The sequence below is a fragment of the Ailuropoda melanoleuca genome, chromosome 10, assembly GCF_002007445.2.
Source record: "Ailuropoda melanoleuca isolate Jingjing chromosome 10, ASM200744v2, whole genome shotgun sequence".
NCBI classification, from domain to species: domain Eukaryota; kingdom Metazoa; phylum Chordata; class Mammalia; order Carnivora; family Ursidae; genus Ailuropoda; species Ailuropoda melanoleuca.
In genome coordinates, this window is record NC_048227.1 from 105,537,624 (window position 1) to 105,558,313 (window position 20,690).

Consider the following 20,690-nt stretch of genomic DNA (forward strand, 5'->3'; position numbering starts at 1 on the left):
AAGAAGGTGGCATACATCGCACATCAGATGTGCTTTTGGAAGTAGGGAAGGCCTGGCGGAGTCATGACCTGTAATAGCGAGAGGCCCTGGGGCAGGGGTCTGGGAGGAAGGGAAGAGCTCAAGGAGTTAGTCCTTATCGTTGATCGGGGGGTGGAGGGGAAGGACAGTGGAGAGGAAAGCGCCCTCTTCGGGTTTCTGGACCGGTAAATGGGAGAATGAGGATGTCAACATGGAGTCGAGAACATTGACAAAAGAACGGGTTTGGGGTATGCCAATACAATGAGTGCAGATTTGGACATTTGGCTTCCGAGATGAATGTAGGATTTCTTAGTGTCAATCAGATGGCAAGGCATCGGCATTCAGAGATAGCAATCGTAATACTTTTAAAACGGCTGATATTTAGAGAAGTGTATTTGTTAACACCATGCTTGTTAATCAACTCATTTAATCCTCACAATAACTCCGTATAATGAAGTACTATTATCATTCCTATTTTACGGAAGAGGAAACTAAGGCAGAGATATTAAATAACGTGTCTGAAAAGTGGTAGAGCCTCGGCATCAGCACCTGTGCTATTAATCAGGACGGTATAATGGAGGCTGAGGATGTGGAGGCAAAAGGGATTTCTGAGAGAAAGGAAGAGGAAAAGAAGCAAGAGGGAGAGGATGGAATTTTGCCGAACGCCCATATTCAGGGTTCCTTGTGAAGCTTTGAAGGAAACAGATTCGCATCCAAGGGACTGAGAGGAAGGGGAGGGACCTGGAGAAAATGGGAAAGGGGATTGGCGTGGATAAAAGGGGAGGGGCTTGGGTGGATAGGCGGAGTCTAGTGGGAAGGAGGCCGGGCTTGCTGGGAGTGGGAGGTGTGTGCGGAAGAAGGTAGTTGAGGCAGGAGGAAGAGTGTAGGTGTGTCTTGATCCGCCTGAGGTCAGCCTTCCTCCTGCTCTGTTCCTGACAAGTAAGGATTAGAGATGAGGCGGCACTGGGGCAACGTCTTGCTGCCCCACCCGCTCCCGCAGCCCCCACTCAGGGCGCCGCCTGCACCTGTTCACGGCATGCAGGAGAGTCAGCATAAGGTTCCGTCCGGCCCTGGAGAGCAGGGAGAAGCACGGTGCAAAACAGCCAGGTTTCTCCCAGCCTGAACATGACTTTGCTGTTTTTTTTCCATTCATTATTGTATATTCACAGGCGACGTGCATGTTTCCATGGGATGGAAAGTTGAAAAGACGTGATTCATTCTCAGGGCATTTGGAATCAAGTTTGAGAGTTTGGAATATTTGACTCCTAATGAACCATAGAAATATCGTTGAAATATTCCTCCACGCTGCTAATCATTAGGCTGAGGCAGACAAAGCTATTACATGTTAAGATGTTTAAATTGTCTCTGTAAATTAAGATAAACACACCCAGAATTCACAGGAGAGAGATATAGCACAGGGCGTTAAATGCCCAGAAATGCCAAGGACATAATAATTTTAGATTAAAAAACCTAGTGTCCAGCTCGGGTGCGGTTGGAATGTTCTCTGTAGGAGCCAGTGGGCCCCAGCTCTCCCCACCCCACTCTGCCAAAGAATTTGTGTCGGGTAAAACTTTGATACCAGGCAGTCTCTCTTACAATCATCGGAGGCTTTTTAAAAAATTGTAATTGATTTCTTAGAACTAACAAAATAGGTTTATGACAATTGTGGCAAACGTGATTTAATAATTTCTGTCTAATGAGCAAGTTTCCCTTCTCTGCAGGGAATGATTCCTAAATTTCTTTAATCTTGCAGACACGGGGGAGCCTGGGTGGGGACCAAAACTTGTTTGAAGAACGTATTGTCAGGGGGCTGACAGGGTTTACCTAGAGAAATGAGAAAGCACAGGTGCACGAATTTAGCTTTGTCCTGGGGGGGAATGAACATCTATTTTTAATCAGTGCTGTGGCATCGGAGAAGTAAGGCGTGTGTGCTTGCATGAGCAGTGGCAGTTGGCGGACGCCTGGCAGTTTGTCATCCCAGCACTGGGTCTTAAAAAAAAAAAAATCAAACCCTCAGCTGAAAAATCCTAGACAAAATGTTAGCAGCTACCATTTTCAGTAATCTCTACACCCAATGTGGGGCTCGAACTCATAACCCTGGGATCAAGAGTCACATGTTCTTCCGACAGAGCCAGCTGGCGCACGCAGTAGCTAACGTTTAACTGAGCATTTACGTGCACCGGACCGTGGGCTTCGCTGGAATGATTCCCTTTCTCCTCCACCAACCCTGTGAAGGTTCTATTATTATCCAGGAGTAACTAGGGCTCAGAAGGTAAAACAACAGCTCCCCGTTCTCAAGACCGCAGCAGAAGAACTCGAACACCTGTCCTGGCTTCCCGGTGCTTCTGCTCTAGGGCTCTGCCCGCCGCCGCCCGGTCAGGCTGCCCGCGCTGGAGAGCCTCACGCAGTCCCCTTTCACCAGCCAGAACCACAGACTGTCAGCTCCGCGAGTCAGACCCTCTGTGGATTGGTCCCCTCTGATTCCAGCTTCCAGCTAAGAGCCTGTCCCACAATCAATAATCGATATTGGTTAAAGGAATGAACGAATCAATGAGTGAATGAATAATGAGTCAGTGAAGGAAGTGAGCCTCACTAAATCTTCTACTGAGTCAGCCTGGTGGGAAAACAGGCTGCGGGACGTGTCCGGGGTTTCGGAAAGTAGATGTTCTGGGGAAGGAGCTCCGTGTAGGAAGGCTCCGCCGCTTCAGCGGGGTAGATGCTGCTGGGGGCGTAGCTGAAGAGCAGGCTCTGTGAAGTAATTGCTTCGTGATGAGAGAACTTTCTTCTCCAGGGTCAACTTCATTGTGGGGAAACACTCAATTCCTAGCAACATTTTAATTGCAAGTGGGAAAGAAGGACACGTTAAGCAGAGTTCAGTAGTGCGAATGCTTCATTACAAGGCGAAATGAAGGATTAAGTCAGGGACTATATTAGTAATAAACAAATTGAATAGAAAAAAAAATCGCATGCTGGATACTCCATGAGGTTGTGTTTTAAAAATGCTCATTGAATTGTATTGGAAATATCTTATTGAAATAGCCTTGTGTTTTACTCTAAGCTCCATGTGTTGGGGTGTCCTTATTGCCTGTTTATGAGTGCTGGTAAAACCAAAGCAGGTCTGAAGTACTTCATTATCTTGTAGTTCCTGCCCATAAATTATCCTCTCCTGCTTTGAAGTCCCTGAATGTGAAATTCCAGTTTCTAACTCATTATGATGGTGGTGATACACTGTTTTCGGAGGCCAGCGGCTTTCTTTCTTCATGGCAGGACACCCCCATTTTTGGAGAGGTCAAACACCTGTGCTTAGGAACATATATTTTGACAGCAAGCGTCTCATTAAAATCCTGAACATCTGCAAAAGAGGCGCCGTGCTGCTTTCTGGGGAGGAGGTGAGGGCAGAACCCCTTTGTGAGGTTTCCACCTGTGTGCGCGATGGAGCCCAGCCTACCCCTGGGGATGACCTTGGCTTAGACACTTTACGGCTGCACCTCCCTTGCCTCTGTGACAGAGTAGAGGCAAGGTGTGGAGCCTTCCTGAGGAGGGCTGCTGACTGCTACGGAAAGGAGGGGTCTGCCTGGCTCCAGGGAGGCAGTAGGAAGTCCATATCCATCTCACTTTGAACTAGAGTGGCCAGCGCATGTCAGGAGATGATAGCGGGGGTACACAGAGAGCTCCCTTGCCCTTTCTCGCAATTGAGGAAATACTCATTATCACTCTGTATCAAGTGGCTGTTACACACAATGGACCAGCCAGGACCACATGGGGCAACAGGAGGGAAAAATGGGCACAGTACCCAAAAGAAGCAGAATTTAAAAAAAGGAAAAAAAAAAGTGTATGAGGACCTTAGTCTATACCTGACGGCTAACTACAGAAATACTTGCTGTACCATCAGCGTGGCGGGTGTGTTTAAATGATTCACAATCACCGAACGTGTGCTCGAGGTCCAAGAGGAGCATGATTTGATCCTGATGAAGCCATGTCAGATTGGCTTTATTTAATTTCTATGAGGACTATTGCAAAGCAGATTTATAAAATCATAACTTAGGGAATTTTCTTTTATTAGCGTAGTGTGAATCAAACATAAAAGTCATGTCTTCAAAGATCATTATGTTCTAATGCTTTATGATATGTTAGTAAAATCAGACTGAGAATTTCCTGTACCCAAGTGCTCAAGGTAATACTATTTAGGGAAGTAAGTGAACTAACGTTTGTTCAGCGCCTTGTTGCTATCAAGCGTTATCCTCCATTCTTTACGTGTTTTACCCCACTTAATCCTCAAAGTTGTATCATAAGTTAGAATTGTTTGTCTATTTTTTAGATCAGGGAGGAGGATGTAGAATTACTTCTCCAATGTCATATTTACTAAATAAACTTTAAAACTTATGTTTTAAACTTAACGCTTATAAATTATGTCCTTCCTCTATAACTTTAAAACTTATGAACTTGTATCAAATATATCAATAATTATTCAGAAAATAAGGACAGAGATTTGGGACTCATTAAGCAAGAGTCCTCTTATGAACTGAGTTTTCATTCCTTTTATCATCTTCTCTTAAACCTTTTCTTATGTATTCGACTCAAGAAATAATTTTTAAGTATCTACCTTTTGCATACAACTTAAATTTTCTTGCTTCCCTAATATTTCAAATTAGAGGTTTTTCCTGATCTGCCCACCCCAATTTTGAACACCAAAACTTGTCCCTTTCCTTCTTCAAAATTGAATTTAAAATTCACCACCTTTATGAAGCTTTCCCAGATTAATTCTATTGTTGGATTTACATATATAATATATAATAAATATCCGATAGAGAATAGTTAGAATTGTTGGCTAAGGTTTACATGGAGGTTATTTTTGTGTTGTGTTTAGTAGTTTAATTTCTTTGTGTGTCCATTAGGTCATGAGGAGGAATATTCATGTCCACTTCTGTATCCTTAATGCCCAGTGGAGGGCCTGCTAAGTGGCTGACTCGCTCAGTACTTGTATATTTAAATGCCGTGAGTCAGTACGGACATCAGGTTGGGTTATGTCATCATCTTTGTAAATTTTGGTAGCATCTTCTGCATGGTGTTCAAATGTCCTTTTCTCCTATGATACTCTTTTCTACCTTTTTTGTTTTATTAATTTTGAGATTAATTCCTCACCTCCACAATAGCTCTTTGTTAAATATTTACTGTCTGCAGCATTGGGCTTCACACATGTAGGACTATAACTATCGCAGGGCTAGAAAAGGCAGTGGTTAGTGGGCTTTAGCTCGTTCTTGAAAGGAAACATGAATCAACATGAATCCTTGTTAGGGGTAGGAATGTTTTCCAGAATAATCTAGTGTTGAACCAGAAGGAAAAATGTCTTCCCACATTTCTATTTCCAGCATTAGATGACTCGGTATGGCTTGCATCTCTGTGAGTGCACGTGTCTGTGCACACGTGTGTATGTGTGTGAGCGTGTGCTTACGTGTGGTGTGCAACCTGTGTGCGACTCCTTCTGATGTCTCCTGCAGTCTCCACATCTAGATTAAATTCTGCCACTGTTTTTCTTTCAATATCTTAATTACTCATGGGATGAAGCAGAACGGCAAATTATTTTAACAGCTTCACAGACATTACTGTTTAGTGGAATGAATGAATGAATGAACGAATGAATGAATGAAAATAAATGCGTATGTTTTGAAATGTATGAGACTGTATGGGAATAAGTGCTTATTTGGCACCAAACTAAAAGCATTGCAAATCTTTCCCTTGTTGTATATGCATAATTATGGTTTCTTTTAATAACCTAGTGATCATATCATATTCTGCAGCCAAATAGGGACTTCTAAAAGATTTTCACACTCATTGGTTATTAAAGTCTCCAAAGATCTAAATACTCGTAACATCCTGAGCCTGTGATTTTCAACAACAAGGCTTTAAATTCTTCTGACATTTAACGGAATTTTCTGTGGTGCTAGAACAGTGTTCTACACAAAATGCATTACAGAACATTTGATTTTCTGTGCAAAAAAGAAGGTAGCAATAATGAACTCTTGAGAAAGAAAACCCAGTTCAATTGGATTTTAAATATGCATGTTAAAAATAGATTGTGTATACATGTGACGTTGGATGGTACTTAATCAACAGTAATTGTATTTCAAGCAAAGCATGCCCTTTCCGTATTATGCTTGGCACTCCTGAATCAGCCAGAATGTGTCCTGCTCAGGGACTGGGGCAGGTTCTGAACTGCTGTACTCCAACCTCTTTTACATCATTTGGAGTGAAAGATCATGCCACGTGTATTGGAAAGATAATGTCCTACAGGCTGTCAATAAAATCTGTGATATGATTTATTACTTGGAGTCAAATGTTAATTGGATGGCAGCTGCCTTTGAATGGATTATCTTACTCTTTTCTTAATGCTGACAGATAAAAATGGAGAGATTGGTTGAAATAAAGGAAGCCCCTTAGGCCTAAATGGAAATCTGAGGTTCACTAATTGTTTCACATTTATCTATCTATCATCTATCATCATCTATTATTTTACTTACTTGCCTACATACTTAGAATTTTGTTGTCCAAGTGTCAAAATGGAGGAAAAAAAAGATTTCATCCAGAATGGGAGCCAGTCTGCTTTTCTATCATCCAGGCTCATTTCAAACTCGTTCATGGGAGTTTGATCTAGACTCTCGTCTTTGTGAGCTGACCAGAGAAGAAGGGGCCTTAGCTTATTCATCTGTACGATGGGATAAAAATATATTCTCACTGGGGTGTTTGAGGAGATTAAGTAAGGTTATATCTAAATTGAAAGTCTGTAAGTCACCAAATGCTAATTAAAATAGGGATAATGATTACAAATGCCAGACAGACCCGACTGTACAAATTCAGAAGGGTCGGTGCAGTACTCCACCAAGCAGTGAGAAATTCTTAACGAGTCCCAAATAGCACCTCCTAGAAGTTCACCTCTTCAGTTGCTGCTTTGTGGGAAGAAATATGAGATTGTTTTTACTACAGGTTTTTAAATACTTAATTTCAGGGAAGACGTATCTGACTTTGGGTGTTTATGGGTACATCTGGCTTCATCTAATATTCCAACTAAACAATTCCTGGAGTCCTTCTCACCTACTGTGGGGTTGACTTTCTTTCCTTTTCTGCTCTTCTTCTCTCTCCCTCCCTTCTCCCTCCTTCTCTCTTCCCCTCTCCAGGTACTCCCTGTCAGAACTGAATGGCTAATGCTCAGAGCAGAGCAAACCAGAAGGCCTGCTCAGTTTTCTTCACTTGAAATTGCTGCCACCATTGAGATAGAAATGACCTGGCCATTCTGATGGTCGCACTGGCACTATGGGGAGACTGAACATGCTGTCATCTAGGTTAGGCAGTCGCTTCTCCGTGTGCAGGTTTGACATGGAGGAAGTGGAGTGGACGAGGGTTATGTGATCCACCCTGTGTCTCTGTTGGCCTAAGCATCCAATACTATAGACCTTTATTGTACTTATGATGATCTCCCCAAGGCATGCCCAGGTTTCAGGGTGTCCACATCTGGAGGGGTCCCGGTCTCAACCACAAGGCAAGCAATTGACTACAGCCCACCTGCAGGGTGAGTCTTCTCTGGAGCCCAAACTTTCTCAAGAGTCCACAGTTCCCCAATATACGTCCATGGCTACTTTTTCCTTGGGAATGTCTGGTATTATGCCAGCAGAGATGTTCTAACAAGGTTCAGCTTCAAAAGATGAGTCAGCGTCTCCCAGCAAGTTCATTGTTCCTGTAAGTACACAGACCTACATCTTTCCAGCAATCCTGGAAAATATGGGTACATTAGTTAGGATTCTCCAGAGAAGCAAAACTAATAGGATATCTCGGAGTGCCTGGGTGACTCAGTTGGTTAAGCATCCAACTCTTGATCTCAGTTCAGGTCTTGATCTTAAGGTTGTGAGTTCAAGCCCTGCATTGGACTCCACACTGGGCATGGGCCCTACTTAAATAATAATAATAATAATAATAATAATAAAGAACTAATAGGATCTATCTATCGATCTATCTATCATCTATCTACTTACCTATCTAAAAAAAAGATTAATAATAAAGTATTAGGTCATAGCATTATGAAGACCAAGAGGTCCCACAATCTGCCATCTGCAAGCTAGAGACCCAGGAAGCTATAGTTTGAAGACCTGAAAGCTGAGAACTGATGACCCAGATTCCAGGTTGAGTCTGAAGAACCAGGAACCCTGAGGGCAGGTGACCCCCATACTAGCTCAGTAGTCAGGCAGAGAGCTAATTCAGCCGTTCTTTGTCTCTCTGTCCTCTTCAGACTCCTGGAGGATGCACATCAATATTGGGGGAGCTGTCTAGTGAACTCAGGCCACCAATTCAAATGTCAATTTCTTCCAGAAACATTCTCACAGATACACCTAGAAATAATGTTTCTGGGCATCCCTTAGCTTAGTCAACCTGACACACAAAATTAACTCTCATAATGGTTGGGGAGATCTTTTTCCTAGTCTACAACTGCCTTCTTACACTCTCTTCCCAGAAAAAAACAGTTTCCTGACCAAAAAGGCTTTGTTGTGTGTGCATGTGTGTGTGTATTTTAAGGAATAAAAAATGTACAGTTGACCCTGGGAAAACATGGGTTTGAACTGCACAGATCCACTTAGATGTGGGTTTTTTACAGTGCTGTAAATGTATTTTCTCTTCCCTATGGCTTTCTTGATAACATTTTCCTTTCTTTACCTTAGTCTATTATAAGAATGCAGTACATAATACATATAGCATTCAAAATATGTATTCATCACCTGTTTATGTAATTGATAAGCCTTCTGATCAGCACTAGGCTATTAGAAGTTGAGTTTTTAGGGAGTTAAAAGTTATATGCAGATTTTTAACTGCTCAGGAGGTTGGTACCCCTAACTAACATGTTGTTCAAGGGTCAAATATATTTTTATTTACTTGCCAGCAGAACTAGAAGAGACTAGCAGATTTTATTGCCAAATAATTTTAAAATTCTACTTTTCTGAGTACTTGGATGTATAGATTTTTACTAAAAACAAGTATTTTTTCACAATTTTTTCTAATGTACAAATATTTTATATCAAGACTTTGGCCAGTGTGTGAGAATCTGAATGAGTATGCCATATTTGGCTTTTAGTAGTTGTAAACAGCAAAATCTTAAAAATTAAATGAAATTTTAGAAATCTAAGATTCAAGAAAATAAAGTCTTAAATAGAATACAATTAGCATAGTGTTAAGTAAAGCACCATGAAAAATGAGGAAGTTATATGGTTAAATATGAGTTTGTCAACATATTTTTCGTTTGTACTAATAATAGGTTTCATTGAGGATGATTGGCTTTAGATGCTAGTCAAGAATGGGCTATTATCAAGGATAGACAATTACTATGGAGTTACAGAGAAAATCTTCACCATGACTTATATCCTCAAGCTTATCATCCTTACCGCTATTTGGGAAGAACAGCAGGATGCCTGGTGCAGCATAATGAGTGATTTTAAGGATGCATCTTCACTTGTTAAGATGATGGGGAATATTCTAGGCAAGCTAAAATTCTAGTGGATAAAATGCACTAAGAGAGTAGATTTAAATTTCCTTTAGTACTTCCATCAATGAAATGGTGAATAAAGTTGAGGAATGTTTATATTTTATTTTATTTTTTGCATTTTATAGTATATTTTATCTTTATCTAATCTTTATATTTTATAATTATGTTAATATAAACATGATTTGGTATTACTTATGTGACATCAGAATATACTTAGTTTATTTGCTATTAAATTCAGGTGAATTCTCATATATTTAAAAAGTGTATTATGTACTCATAATGTGCCTCATACTACTGGTGGTAAAGACGATGTGACCTGCTCTCTGCCATCTGGGAACTTACAGTCTAAAAGAAAGGGAACATGAGGCATGTGCTAATCAGTGTAACACAAAGTCCCCGGAGCTGGGCAGAAGGGAAGGTCAATACGGACTGGAGAAGAGGTGGGACAAGAGGTTGCTGGGAGGAGTTGATGTTTGATCTGGGCCTGGAAGGGTGGCTAGAATGGCACCAGGCAGAAATGGCGGAGGGCAGTGTGGGACCAGCGGACTGTCAGAACTTAGCCTGCAGTTGGGGAGGGTGTGTAGAGAAGGTGATATGGAAGCCGGCTGGGAAATCCTAGTGTAGAGACAAAAGGACAGTCCCCAACTATTACACAAGGTCCGGCTCTACGTTGATGCCTCTGCAGAACTCTCAAGGATTTTTACAGTGAAATGAAAAGAACCAACTTGAAAATGTGTTCGGATTATGGAAGAGGAAGAAGAGAAGAAGAGAGAGATGTCTTAAAAGGGTATGACCATACTTTAGCTCAAGAGTACGCAAACTTTTTTGCTGTCAAGGGTCAGCTAGTGAACATTTTAGGCTTCACAGGTCTATGGTTCTGCTGCTATTATTCAGCCCTGGGGTTGCAGTGCCGAAGTGAACACAGGAAATATGGCATGCGTGAGTGTGGCCGGCCCAATAAAAGTTCATTTATAAAAATGAGATTGGCCCACGGACTGCGGTTTGCTAATCCCTGTTCAAGTGTATTAAGACCTGGCACGAATTTGGTTAGGGAGGCAGCTTTGTTTGTTAGAAAAAAATTGGGTTCGGGATCACACTTGCGTGGGTTTTACTTCTAGCTCCTATTCTAGTTACCACCGCACAAGAAAATAAATACGATAATGTACGTCAGACAGAACGCCACTCACTTAGCAGGAGTTCAGAGAGCGTGAGATTCTTTCCCTTTATTCAGTGCTATAAAGTTTACTTCTTTAAAGAAGCAACCACAAGGCAAATCAGTATTTACTTCCTTTTCGGGAAAATGTAATAAGTCCTTGTTTACAGAATCAACTTTCTGCATTCACAATCACATCCAAGTACCTTTGCATTCATGTTAGTTCACAGATTTTATTTCTCTTGTGGTCCATTTGAGACATTTAATCCATCAGGCTGGTTTCGTTCATTGTCTTCGTAATACTATTGCTGCTGATGAAAAGAATCCCAGTGATAACAGTCCTAGTTACTGTGTTTTATTTTTACCAAGCACGGTGTTAATTCAGCATTATCTTACTAACGACTCACAGCTCCTGACAATGTGACCGTTACTGTTTTCAGTTAAAAGATGAGGGAGATGAGGGTAAGGGAGCTCGTTTCCAATGTTAGGCCCCTAGTAAGCTATAGAACTACTCTTCAAACTATGTTTTGCTTCTCCGTGGTTCCTTGAATTGTTCTCTCTTTGAATTCTTATCTCCTCTGCACCTATCAAAATACACTCAACCTCTGCCGAAATCTGCTCCTGTTTATGAAACCTTTCTAGAGTTCTCCAGCTCCCTTTAATCAGTCCCATCTCTGACATCTTGGATCATTTAGAATTATTGTTGTACGAGTCTCGTTTGTGTCTTGCACCAAAGGAGAATTTTGGCCTCCCCAAGGTATATGACCAACTTGCTCCTTCTTTTGTGCATGCCTGCTTTTTGATGGACCTATAATTCTTCGCTCATTTGGCAAATACCTACTGAGCATTTGCTGGGTCCCACATGATACGGGGTTTCTAAAATGCTGTGCACAAGGAGGGCCAGGAGGGAAGAGCAGTTTCAGATGAGAGAGAGAATAGATTTCTTGGCTACCTGAAGGGGTCTAAACTCAAGCTAGGACAGGGTACGCCCAATCTTTTAGGGGAGGTAGGGAAAGCGATCCTGGGCTGGGACAAAGAAGCTGTTTCCTTCAGAAATCCGCTCTGACGGCACCAAGGAACCAACAAGAATTGTCCTCAAAGACCGGACTTTCCAAGCTTCATGCATGTCTAGTTGCAATTGTAGATGCTTGCTTCTCACTACCGACAGTGAAATAGTGGCAAAAACAAGAAAGAATACTCACTGAGGTGTGAAGCTGGCCGTGGTGACTTCCTACAAGTCACGAAAATGGTCAGAAGAGATTAAGTACAAGGCGAGGAAAGCAGAGCTGGTTTTCCAAAGACACAGCGGCCCAAGGGAAGGAATCTTCAGTCCCCGCCCACTGGTGACAAGCACTTTATAATTATCCAGACTGTTTTGAGGGTAACACACAGGAGGCAAGTTCTTTTCACATGATCAAAGGTGCCACCATTTTAGAGGTTTCCAGGTGCCCACAAACAAGACGCATTCGGAGCAATCTTTCTGCATAATGTAATCAGGGAAATGGAGCTGTGCCTCGCACCATTAGCCAACATTCAAAGGTGGCTAAAGACAGTCAAGCTGTTTTACTGCACATAACTGTTCAGACGTGGGAAAGCCTTGGGAAGCCGTGTACAGATTTAATGAGTCACAGATTTTACTACCTGTCCGACAGGTTTTTTTAAATAACACTTGCTTTTCCTTTCATGTCAAATGCAAAATGAAATAAGTGGTATTGAAAATTGTTACTTGAAGAGACAAAGGGAGGAGTCATGATGTCAGCCTTTAAATTGGTCCAAAGAGATGCTGAAGGCAAACACGGCCCCTTCTGGAAGTGGCAGGGGAGTGATGAGATGAGATTTCAGGACAAATCCTGCCACTCCGCGTAGAACAGAATTCAGATTACAGGGAAAGCACTAGGTGGGCCAGGAAGTAACTGCCATTTGTTATCCGGCAGCTCAGCTCTGGACTTGAACATCACGGGTCTTTTAATGGGTTCCCAGGAGGACATCTTCTCGGTTGACCAAAAGCTAGAGGTAGCATGAATTCTCTGGAGGCCTTATTTAATCTCCTTGTGTGATGCAGAGAAATCCATAGGCATCGTCAGGGAAACTAAGATATTCACAAGTTTCAATCAGACAGCTGGATTTCAGAGGAAACTAATTGGCATTTCTGAATAATGTTGGGGAGGAGAACAATCACTAGGAATGTGGCGAATTTGTCAAAGACTCCCAAAATATCAAGGCTTGCAGAAAGCTGAGATTTCATTTTTGGTATTGATTAAAAACTCTACCCAAGGCTTTATAAAAAGGACAGGAAGTTCTGGGAGAAAAGTTCCAGTTTCCATCCAAAATTGTTTTAGAGTCCATTACTAACGTGAACATGATGATGATAATGATAATCATGGTAGCTAGCGACTTTGTGTATATTCCTGCTTTCTTCAAAATTGGATTATCGAAACCACAAGACAGGAAGCTAAATTCCTCTCTGGTAGGAATATAGCAAATAGATATGTCAAATAGAACTGATGCAAATTATATTTAATTGTAATTATAAGAAGAGGGAAGGGAAATGCACATTATCTAAGCACTTACTGTGTTCTAGGTCCTGGACAGAGGCTTTGCCTATGTGACCGCTTATGATCTATTTATTGATTTTAATAAAGGCCTTGTCAGAGAGCCATTTCTTAGTTACAATGGACTTTCTAATTGAAATGTGCTTTTTACCTGTGTGGCTATGAGTGAGGCAGCTGAATCTAATACATTGTTCTTCTGAGAAGTAGGTCAAACTTGGCTGTGGCTCCTCACATGTCTGGCAGGAGACCATACGGTCTTCTGGTCTACCTCCCTTGAGGCCACTTTGCACAGGACAGAGGCTTTGCAGAGACATGATTTTAGGAAGAAAACCACTGGTGTTACGGTTCAGAAATTATCACACCCTGAAAATGAATTGCCTTTTGATGAGTGTTGGTAGCTTTTGCTCACAAAGAAAAGCCAAGGGGTTTTCTTAAACCATGAACAGATAGAACTACTTTTCAGAAATCCACTTGTGGCAAATTATCTCTTTGATCAGCAAGTGATCTTGACACCTTTCATATCATTTTTATACAATCTCTCTATACCTATAACGCTGTTTGAGGAATTTAAGATGAAAATCAGCTGAAATCCCAAGCTGAATTTAGTAATGACAATCCAGAGACTCTCCAATCCCTAGATAACAAGGAAATAATAGGAAAGCGGAGGATATAAAAGACTCCAAGGGGTTTATCTCTTGTGTCCTGGAGAAGGCTGTGATCCCTTGAAAGACTGTGGGAGTCAGATCTCCTGGCAGGACTCGGGATGGCACAGGAGCTGAGCATGAGCCCCTCAGAGGTGAAGGGATCAGCCTCCCTCCTCCTGTCAGCACACAGCTAGGCTTATTTCACTTTGCAGAGAAAAACCTGTTTTTTAAATGAAACAAATTAGCCTTTTTTCCCCATAAGTACGGACTCCTGAGCTAGGATCATGTGGAGTGGCTCTGGATGGAGCTCAAAGGGTAACGGAGGTTCCCACCTCCTTGCCGCCGCCTCGTGCCCGGGCTGGCTTCAGTGCTGCTGTCAGCTCTGTTGCCCTTGGAGGCCTTGTTGAGGGAGGGCTTGGGGGGAATGAACCCAGGCCTGAGGCAAGCCCTCCTTACTGCACTTGGAGAAAAATGTGGAGAAAACACAGGAAGGGTGGGCTAGAGAGGTAAGCCGGTGCCCAGGTGTGGACAGAGATCCCCAGAGTGGTGGGAGAGTCTGCACAAACACTGTCCAAGCCGGGCTTTCCCCCCAGCATGGATGGTTCAGAGTCCAGGGTGTGGTCTGGTAGCCTTCGTAACTGGTACATTTCCTAGCTTATCAGAACAGGTCCTTCTTCAAGGTATTGATGTCCTGTATAGGGATGAGCTCATAGAAAATGCTTTTTACCATTTAATGTAAAGTTTGCTTCTCATTTGAGTATAACATTTGGTTGGGACCCTATTGGTTATCACTGTTCTCTGAGTGTTGGCCTGCCAGATGTCAGGATGGTGTCCTCACACTCTGTCTGGCCCCAAGACCACAAGATGTTACTTGTATTCAAGTATTTGAAGGGTTAGCTGGTAAACACCAGGCCCGGGGGGGGGGGTTAGAGTGGGTAGAGTGGGGAACACAATGCAGCGAATGCTCTTTTATTTTATTAGGACAGAGTAAGGCCACTCATCAAGGTGGGGCTATCTCAGTAGGGATGGTCTTCCCTCCTCTTCTTGGGAAAGAACAGAGTCCTCTTGCTTCATGCCAAGCATGGAATTGGAGCTAGAGATTGGCAATGGGCATGGAATGGCATAGAATCCAGAGCAAGGTGAATCATGGCTCATTTCCAGCTGTGGACTGGAGGTCACCCTCAGAACCACATGACCAGATCCAACTTATTAACTTGTATTCCACTGAATGTAGTCACAGATGCCTTCACTGGCTGCTCAGCCCACCTATGAGATGTCAGGGAGGGTGGGGTTCCTCCAAGAGTGTCCCAGAAAGCACAAACTTAAGGCTCATCCTGGGTACTTGAAAAGCTGCAGAACCCTGGTCCCATCCCCGAGTCACTGAATCAGAATTTCTAGGGTTGGGGATATGGAATCTGAGCTTCCAAGAAGAACCTGCTAGTTTCATTTCTAGAGACACTTTGTCTGCCCTTATGCACCCACATGTCCGGTCAGATGCAAACTTCCCCTTCATCCTGTCTCATTGGCCCATTTTGCACCCTTGGTCCCCTTCACATCAGTCCCACCTCTTGGCAGCCTGGGCCTTATTTCCTGTATCTCTGTTGATGTGGGTCCAGTTCTGAGTGGACCTATCAGAATCTCAGAATCTCAATGTTAACAGCTTCTTAACTAAGAAGACCACCGGATGCCAGGGACCTCTGTTTTTTCTTTCCTGTGAATAAGTCGTGGTGGGAATAGCTACTCAAAGCAAGATTGAATTCCCTACTTCCCTTTAGAGAAATGGTTCTTAAACTTGATTGTGCATTTGAAACATCTTGGGAGCATTTAAATATACTCAGAATTGGAATACTGCCTTTACGGAGCTTATATTCTAGTTGGGGAGACAGAGAGTAAATTATCAAAAACAATTTAATATAATCTCAGGCAGTGGTATGTGGTAGGAAGACATGAAAAGAAGGTTTCGGAGATACAGAGCTAGTGGGAGGTGCTCGGAAAATGCCTCTCTGAGGAAGTGCTGTTGAGCAGAGCCCCAAACAAACTGAATGTACATGTCATGCAAGCATGTGAGGGAGAAGCCTTCCAAGGAGGGAACGGTGAATATACATGTCCTGGAAAGGAAGGCACCTGGCATGTTCCATAAACATGACAAATAGAACTATGTGGATCAGGAGAAAGGAGTAGGAAATTATGTCAAAGTGGGTGCAAGGGGCTGATGCATGGGGGGTCTTGTAGGTCATGGGAAGGACTTGGATCTGGTTGTTCTGATGGTGGTAAAAAGTCATTGGAAGATTTACAGCATGAAAGAAATACAATTTGATTTATTTTAAAGAGTATCTCTGGCCACCATGTGACAAAAAGTCTATATGAAGCAGGAGTAAAAGTGACCTACCGGGAGGCCGTATCATATGACTGTGGGCAAACCGAATAAACTTGGTGCTGAAAAGTATATGTTAGGACCAACAGTGGCTTGAATTGCACAATGTAAAATTCTGGAACAGGCAAAGATGTTCCTTCTGGAACTAAATTCCTGCTCCGATGATACTCTGCATGTCTTGTTTCCTCCGAGTGGAGTTACGGAACGTAGAGACTGAGTGTGGTGAGAATCTGATGAGGCCGCAGCAGATCGGCAATGGGGATGCACCTCTTTTGGGCTATCAGAGAGAGTTATCTCTGTGTGCTGTCAAGAAGGAGACACCTGAGTAATCTGGGACAAAATGACGGACAAAAATAGTTGGCATCCCTGTTGAGTTTTATAGTTAAAAGCACTGACATGTTTCCTGTAACACTTGATTGCAATCTCGAGTGATTTATTTAACCTCACTGTGCTTCAGTTTTTTGTTTTTTTCATCCACAAATTAGGAATACTAATAGTTACAAACTGAATGGGTGATCGAGAAGGTTCAATAAGAGAATGCACTTCCAATGCTCAGACTAGAGCCTGCCACCTAATAGTGTTCAATAAATGACAGCCCTGTAGTTGGCAAAAGACAAGCAACAGATAAAATTGGGGTTGTTTTCTCCTAACGTCGAGTAAGAAGGAGTTTTAATAGGGAGCAATTCATCAAGGTAAATAATCTGACAACTACAGTATTAGTTACACAAGAATTATCTCATCCCGTTATGAAGAGAAATGCAAAATTTTAAAAATGGGCCTATTTGTTATTCATAGCCTAAATGGTATTCTAACGAAGACTGCAATAGTGCCATCCCTGTAGCCTGTGGCCCACAGTGGGGATTGGAAACTAGGTCTCCATGTAGGTGTCTGAACACTGGGAGCTCCTTTGCCGCCATGTTTTCATTCTCATTTTTGTTCTATTCCACCTCTGATTTAATTTCCAGATTGGTATTTCTCAAAGTGTGTTCCGTGGACCACCTCCATTGAAATAGTCTTTCAGAACCTTTAAAAGATGCATACTGACTTCAGAAGTGAGAATAGAAAATGTGAATGATCAAAAAACTCCCTAAGTGATTCTGAAGTTTGAGAAACGCCAGAAGTTTCAAACAGACATTGTTCCCTTTGAGGATTTCATGTGCTTCTCAAGTCATCCGATGTTCCTGTGTCAGATATTTCACTTTCTTTCAACAGAAAGAGAAAGTTTCACTCTCTTGCTATAGGAAGTGGGGTAGAAGGTGCAAAAACCCTGAAGGACTTGGAACCCACTCCTGGGTATTCCCACTCCTGCTTGTTAATTAACCCCCATACGTGATATAAATAGAAACAGCTTCTGCTGATAATACTCTATTATCATTTCCCATATGAAGATTAGTCGCCCCTGTTAATCAGGCTGTATCATTATATAACACGCTTATTACCACCCAGATAGTGCAGGTGCGGTGATGTAGGGCACACGGGCACTTCAAATTCTCTCTCTTCCGTTTACTCCGTGATTTGGAGCAAATTACACAATTTCTCCTTGCCTCAATTTGCTCATCTTACTGTGGAGCGAGAAACACTCATTTGATGATAGCATAAAATTAAATTATTCTATAACAGTAAATATCACATTTCTTTCTTCCCTGGTAAAAGCTTGAAAGCAGCTCTACCAAAGAATTCCTTTTACTCCATCACAAAAATGTGTCCTGGCAAGGCTGAGATGGGGAGACAGAAGTTGCCCAAGGGCCATATTATTGGACTTTGTTTCTTTCTTTCTTTCTTTTTTTTTTTTTAAAGATTTTATTTATTTATTCGACAGAGATAGAGACAGCCAGCGAGAGAGGGAACACAAGCAGGGGGAGTGGGAGAGGAAGAAGCAGGCTCATAGCGGAGGAGCCTGATGTGGGGCTCGATCCCAGAACGCNGTAACGCCAGGATCACACCCTGAGCGTGAAGGCAGACGCTTAACCGCTCTGCCACCCAGGCACCCCTGGACTTTGTTTCTAAAAAGGCTTTCGGATATAAAGTCACCAAGCAGAAGAACTCAGATAACGGACTTNCGCTTAACCGCTCTGCCACCCAGGCGCCCCTGGACTTTGTTTCTAAAAAGGCTTTCGGATATAAAGTCACCAAGCAGAAGAACTCAGATAACGGACTTTTTGTGCTAAAAGATGCCTTTTTCAGATTTAAAGTCACAGGGAACAGGATTCTCTTTCTAATACCCAGAACACTGTAGGTGTTAAGTAATAAACTCTAAAACAGCAATATTTAATGACGAAGAGTAGGAAATCTGGAAGTTGCTTTGAATACGGTGGCGTGAGAAGACGCCACAGCTGTAAACACGGGAGGTGAGGGTCCCTCCGAGAGCTGCTGTACTTAAATCTCAGAAATGAGTTTGTAGGCAAAAACCTCTCCATAGACTTTGCAAAAGGTTTTATTTCTTTAAGAGCAAAAAGAAATAAAGAAAAGGCAGGCAAAAAAAAAAAAAGGAAAAAAATCTAAATGAAGAATGAAGTTGACCTGCTGTAGAAAAAGCAATTAAGCCCCACAGGTAAACCAGGGATTTTTAAAATTTATTTTATTTCCTTTATTTTATTTTATTTCTTAAGCAGCAAATATTTCCCTGTGATGACTTTGGCAAAAGTGGAAGACCTGAACTCTACGTCTTAATACAGTGAAACTGGAGAATGACCACTTTTGACCAGTGAACATGAAGGAGTGTGGGAAGCAGCTGACTGTTGATCACGTGGGGACGTTGTCCCCACAGCCCGCAGTCCTGAGACAGCACCCTCACTGACGGTGCGGGAAGAAGGTGCACCCCTTCCTGCGCTGGGCTGGTGGGTGGGGGTCCCAGGCGACCTGAAGCGAGCCACGGCCCCTCGCTGCCCGGGGCCTGAGAGCCCAGGGAAGAGAGGAGCTGACTGTGTGTTTCTGGGTTTTCCAAACGAAGTTAGTTCTTCGCCCTGCCAATAATCATTTTCTCGTCGTCCCTGGGGAAGCCGACAGAGTTTAGCATTTTTAGAGCCTCTATCAGATCACACTTTCTTTCTGTCCCATGCAACGCAGTTAAGATGTAGACAAAAGGCTCCACACTTGGGAAAATTCTTGCGGATTCAACAAGACACCTTGACTAATTCTCTTTTTCCCATGGGAATCTGAGGCATTCTTTCAGGACACAAAATGTTTAAGAAGATTTGTTCCCTGGAGTCTTTCTATCCGTTATACGTAGTGACTCTCCTCACCTGATCCAGGGCACGTTTCTCGTGAAATGATTGTCGGGGATGCTTGAAGACGGATAGTCTCCAGAGAAACGTTCATGGTCTTTAAGAAATGAGGAACTTAGGAAAAAAGTCCATTACGTAAAAAACACAGTGCTCAGTTTCTGAAGAGAGACCCTTAAAGCACTGACATTCCTTTCTAATAAACCTGATAAAACATTACTAACGAGCTACTGTAGCTATTTTAAGCTATTTTATTTATCTTTTGGTTTTTTTGTTTGTTTGTTTGTTTGTTTTTGGAGACAAATTGTGGTCAGAAGAGTTCCATCGGTGTTAAAAAATTCGAAAAAGCAAATTTCTGTGAGTAGGCCCAGGTATATAAATTATGAAGCCCAATGAAACATGAAGATTCAAGTCCTTTGTTCAAAAAGCAGGGAAAAAGTGCCATTAAAAATAATAAGATACAAATTCTTCTGTAAAAAATGTTTCATTACTTATAAATAGAAAGGGTAATAGAGATACATGGGTAACAGCAAGTTCTTACAAATTAAAAAAAAACACTTTGGGTGTCAAAATTTTATATAATATGGTAAATAATGCTTTATTAATGTGACATATTGATTGATCACATGACTTTTCCAGCTCAACTTTAGTGGAAACTCATTTATTAGGTCACTGTAACTTCATTTTCGACTGATATAATTGAAAGTGACATCAGTTGCTCATGGCCAATGCCAGATCGCAAATAATTTTTCATGCTTTTTAAATTTGAGAAGAATCTTTCTGTGGTTGCAATTGTGACTGTAGCTTTGAAGAGGAGGTCATGAGCCGTGACAACACTGGGGAGCATTTTTGATAAATCATTCTAAAATGTAAATTTTAGTGTATTTAGAATTGATGAATCCCATTGAACAATTTTTCTAAAAAGATTTAACTCTAATACAAATAAGTTTTGTGCAAATCTGAGTTTAATTTTAAGTGTAAGTTTATAAATGCCATTTTAATAATTTCACAGACATTTTCTGAAATTTGTACGACTTGTACAAGAAACTCAAAATGGCGTGGTATTATTTGTATATAATTCAGAATGCTTACTTATGCATTTTATTACTCCAGCTTCAGTTACAAGAAAGGGAAAAAAAAGAAGGAAAAAAATCTGCCTTCCTTATTAATAACTGGCTTATCTGAAGCTTCCTATGAAAATACTG